Raw genomic sequence first — 5,266 nt, 5'->3', positions numbered from 1 at the left:
GAGTTAAGGCCACCAACAAGCCATTATGTCACTCCCCTTGTGCGGAACTGGCCCAGGATGGCTGCAGAGAAGGAGCTAGGAGAGAATTTCAAAGAGATTTGTTGATAAGGTTTAGAGACGGATCTGATTTCGGGCAGGGGTGAGAAGAGGGCGTGGAAGAGGACTCCAAGGCTGCGAATAAGTCTCATTTCCGCAACCTGGAGCCGGGTTCGTCCTGGCAGAGGATGACAAAGGCCTAGATAAGAGAGTCAGACCGACCTGATGTGAAGCTGGGACATGCCTCAGGGCAGAAATCAGAACTGCCCTGTCTTCTCCAGCCCCCGAGGTTAGTCAGGGATGCGAGGAGATGATACCAAAGCACAAGGCTGCCCAGATGTCAGGGAGGGCTGAGCACCCCGATTGCTCCCGCGCTGCCCAGGCCCTGCTCCTTCTCTAGCTCTGCCGCTGTGACCCCCACTCAAGGAGTGCGGCCCGCTCACCTAGTGCACCAGGGGCTGTGCCAGCTCCGGGGCGCTCGGTAGGCTCTCGGGGTACCAGGGAAGGCAGAAAGGAGTAGACTGGGGGCTCTGAAAATAGGAGCAATCAATCCGAGGAAAGCATCCGAGATAGCCTCTTCGGGTATTTCCTGGGGGATGCTGTGTTGAACTGGCTTCGAAGGTGGGTGAAGATTTCAGAGTGCCCATCTTCCTTCAGAAATTCTTGGCAGGAGCAGAGGGTGGCATGATTTAGGGTGAGAAGTTTGTGTCTCAAAGTTCAACATATAAGAGTCTAGGGCAGTGACCACAACAGCTTGAGGAAGTCAAGCAGTGTAACCAGTGTAGGAGGTAAGATGCAGAATACAGCAGTCCCCCCTTATCCGAGGAGAGGCTTCTAAGACCTGCACGGCTGCCTGAAATCAGGGATAGTACCCAACCCTGTGTATGCTATATTTTCTTTCCTATCCATACATACTTATGATAAACACGCATTTCATTTATCAATCAGGCAGAGATGAAAAAAATAATAATAAAATAGGACAACTAGAGGCATATACTGTAATAAAAGTTATGTGAATGTGATCCCTTTCTCAGAATATCTTATTGTACTTCTTGTGATGTTGGGAGATGATAAAATGCCTACAAGATGAGATGAAATGACCTGAGTGATGTGGCATCGGGACCTGGCATCAGGCTATTGACTTGGTGTCAGGAGGATCTTTTACTTCTCAACTGATTAGCCACAGGTAATAAAGTAGGGAAAGTGAAACCGTGCACACAGGGGACTGGTGTTTATGCTTTTTAAAGCAGAGGCCACCTTTCAGGTTCCAGGGTGTGGTGGTTAGCAACATCTGCCTTACACACAGAAGCTCCTGGGTTCGAGTCCCTGTGGAACCACATGGTTGCCAGTAGTTTCCATCTAAATTAGAGGGCGACATCAAGCAAAAGAAAACAAATTTGTTTTCATCTTTACTCATTGGGATCCTTTTATTTTGTTTATTTTAAAATATTCTATTTATCCATTTGAGAGAAAGAGTGCATGTGCGGGGGGAGGAGTAGAGGGAAAAGTAGACTCTGCCAGCAGGGGAAACCCCCTTAGGGCCGAGACCAGGACCTGGGCCCAAATCAGAGTCTCAACTGGCTGAGCCACCCAGGTGCCCCTGGGATCCTGTTAGATGCTATTTTGTGGGTGTGCACACATGTCCTGAAATGCAGGTTTTCCTTTCATCAATCTATGGTGCAGAGAATAAGCCGAAATCTCACCTCAAAATTTCCTCTCTAGGCCCAGATGTTCCTGATTGGGTCCAGCAGGGCTGCCCAGCACTCTGAGCATCGAGGGGACCCAGGAGCCCTCTCCTCCACAGTTATCCTGGGGTCTGTATGGCATGGTGACCTTTCTTCTTCGAGGTTCCTCTGACATCACCCCTGAGATATCCTGAGTCCTGGCTGCATTGTGCTGTGCATGAGAGGTCTGGGGAAAGGAAAAAGTTTGGCCAAGTCAAGAAAAGCCTAGGTTTTGCTAGCAAGGAGTCTGGGTTCCCTTTCTGCCTGCACAATGTCACTGACTGTGTGATCTTGGACACACTTTCTTCTAAGGTTCTATTCCCATGTGTAAACTGGGCATAAGAATAGCACTATTCCCGTAGGAAGTCTGTGCACATTGAATGAGATGATCTACGGAAAGTCCTTGTTGGCACCGTGTCCACTACCTAGGAGGCACTCAATGCGTGCTTCTTGGTCCCTGGTATGGGAGTGTGGCTGTACCTATGTTCTGTGTGAGCCCTAGGAGGAAACCGTGCTGGCTAGACCCTTCTCTACTTCTCTCCCCTGGCAACTGGACTCAAATACCAGCCCCTGAAATAGTAAACCTCATTAACAGATGGAGAGTCACCTCTGAGGAACCCCACTTGGCCCCCAACGGGTTTGTTCTTCTGCTAATTTTCTGGTTATTCCAACAACTGGAACAAAAGTGTTACCTCCCACCTGATCCTCCCACCTATCCACCCCATACACCATTCACTAAAAAGGTGGGGAGGTGGGATCACGGATGGCAGCCAGAGGTAAATCCTGCCCAAGAAACCTTGTGGGAGAGCTCGCAAAAGAGAGGGGCTCTTTGTCAAAGAAGATTTTTATTTATTTACTTTTTTTTTTGCTCACAGGCTCAGAATTCAAACATAGAACACTAAGTGACTAGAACCTTGGCCCACCCCCGAGTACCCAAGTTTCTGCCCAGTAGGCTTGTAATCTGAACTCTCTATTTCTAAAATCCCAGTTCTTAGCAGCCAGCACACATTCTGAGCCACAGAGTTCTGAGAATTATTGCACTTGTCAGCTGCTAAGTCATATGCCCCTCAGCCTGGTCCCTTCTACTGGTATAATAGTACTCGTGTTAGAGCTATGAATTTCACTGTCACATGAAAATTGGCATCCCTTGTAATACCACCCAAGGCTTGCCATAATCATCCAGAAATATACCATCAGGCCTGTCACAATTAATCAATTTTCAGGATCCCTCAGGGTCTCCAAATACAATGACTGGTAGCAAATTAATAGATACTTTGGATCATCCCGCTTAACTTCATCAAAGAGCTGACCCCATGATGAGAATTTAGTTTAATTAAGATAATATCTCATATTTAAGGAGTGCCTCAAAGCAAAGAAGTTCCCAGATTCAATCTCTTAATTTTCAAAGCTGTACCACATGTCACGCAGAGCCAATTTTCAGTGATCAGGTATGTTTGTTCCCATTTTACGGAAGAGAAGAGCTAGCTTTCCAGAGCTAGGGGCTGGGGAGGTGAGCCCAGAGCTTGGGTTTCCCCCTGCGGTGTTGAGTTTATTGGCTTGAATTTGTGTTTATGAACTATCAGCAGCACAAAAAATACATACAGAATGATTTTTTTTTTTTTCTGAGTACCTATTTCATGAATAGGGTATCCTGTGTACATGGGGAAGGCTTTAAATAGATGTCAGTAGTGGAATGCTGGAGTGGACAGATATAGAATGTAGCTGGTGCTCAGCAATGCCACACTCCCACAGAGCCCCATGCTGGTATGTTAACTGGTCTGTTTGGAAGCTTTTTTTTCTTTTTCTTTTTTTTTTTTTTTTTTAGGTTTAGTTGCATGATAGTACAAAGAGCCCTGTGTTATGGTCTCAACACTACTATTTATACCCTGTGACCCACTAAGCACTGATTCCTGGGTTGGGGTTCTCCCAACATCTTGAGAAAAAAAAAAAAGAAAGAGGCAAAAAATAGCCTGACTGGAAAAAAAAAAAAAAAAAGGGAGTTCTCATTTACAATACTTGAGTCAAGAATTTGGAAACTTGACCCCAGCCAAAGCCTTCGCAGGCCTCATATCGAATGTTGTTATTTTTGGGTGGCTTGAAAATAAGGCTGGTGGAGGCATGAGCACACCCGAGTAGCTGTTGCAGGATGCAGGAGCTGGGGTGGGGTGGGCCTGGGGTTCTGTCCCAAGTGGTAGCCATGCGGGGGCGGGGACAGCCAGCTGTGGAGGGAGGGGTGGAGGAAGGGGGTGTGGGGGAGGGGGATTATCAACTTGGCCTAAGGAGACCTTCACCTTCCCTGGCTCAACCTTTCTCCCTGAACAGGGGTGTCAGATCTTGACCTTCCCCCTAGGTCTCCCAAAGGCCACCAGGCACTTTCTTCCTTCCCAACAGCCTAGGAAATAAACCGCAGTGAAATCTAGCACCCCCTTCCCCGTCGTCCAGGGGACTTCCTTTTATTTAAAATGCCTGAAAGTGCATTGCCTCCCCTCCATTTGGGAAAAATGCCTGCTGGAGATATTTTTATGCTCTGTCGGCAGTGGGTGAAAGGGAACCCTGGCTTAAGCCATTCCCGGGGAGTGCATCCCACTGTGGTGTCACTATCAGAACCAAGGCACTGCCCATGTTTGGGAACACAGCTCACTTGGCCTGTCCCACCACATATCCCTCCCAACTCAGTCTGACCAGCACACGCATGTGCACACACATACACACACACGCATCCGGGCAAGCATACACATCTGGCACAGAGTCCAGATGATCATCTGCTATGTCATAGACTTTTAGTACACATTTGAAAATTATTCCAGTAGAGCATGGGGAGATGTATGGCCTCCTCTTCTGTGGAAACTACTAAGAAAGATATCCAGTAAAGTTTCCCAATCATACACTGGAGTGAGAGACAGGAAGCCCAAACACTAGGATGGCATGATTCGCAGGCCCTCAGAATTACCTTTGATGAAAAAGTCTTTAAAATATTTAGACTTGATTCCTCTTTGTAAGGAAATCGATGTTTAGCTGCCCATGAACCCTGTAAAATAGAAGATTGTCCATTTTCAGCACAAGTTTTAGGTGTTTGAACTTCCAAGATTGCCTTCTGGCCTCACATGCCTGTGTGTGCACCCCTACCCCCCAAAACACTCACATGAGCCCTTCCTATGGAAATTCTATTTGTCCTTTCATCCAGTTCAAAACGTGCCTCCTCCACATGACTGTCCACAGGTCCCGAGGGTCAAGACAGGTGCCGTCCCATCTCTGAATGTCCCGTGGTTGAGCTGGGCTTGGCTTGGTGAGGAGTTGGCAGGTCAACCAGATGGCTGATGGCTATGCGCAGGCGGAGGATGGAATCTGTACAAGCCAGGGGAAGTGTCGCACATTCCAGAAAGTCGAAAGGAGGCATTAAATTGCGGGAGAGAAAACAAGGAGAGATGGTGAAAGCTGGCTTGGGAAAGTAACAAACCTAAATTTCAGATGTTCTTGTCAACCATGTGAAGGAGTTTTACTCTAAT

At 47.5% G+C, this 5,266-nt stretch overlaps 1 long non-coding RNA gene across 1 annotated transcript; it reads right to left on the bottom strand.

Moving 5' to 3' along the window:
• Nucleotides 1-1,566: 1,566 nt before the first annotated feature.
• On the bottom strand, nucleotides 1,567-5,033 carry LOC121486488. The gene is made up of 3 exons (XR_005986646.1): nucleotides 4,903-5,033; nucleotides 4,711-4,788; nucleotides 1,567-1,947 (listed from the first exon to the last, which is right to left on the bottom strand). It is a non-coding gene; the product is annotated as an uncharacterized LOC121486488 (long non-coding RNA).
• Nucleotides 5,034-5,266: the final 233 nt, after the last annotated feature.

This window comes from Vulpes lagopus, chromosome 3 (assembly GCF_018345385.1).
Source record: "Vulpes lagopus strain Blue_001 chromosome 3, ASM1834538v1, whole genome shotgun sequence".
Lineage (NCBI taxonomy): Eukaryota > Metazoa > Chordata > Mammalia > Carnivora > Canidae > Vulpes > Vulpes lagopus.
The sequence above is the reverse complement of the archived record's forward strand: the minus strand, read 5'-3'. Positions and strand labels throughout refer to the sequence as shown.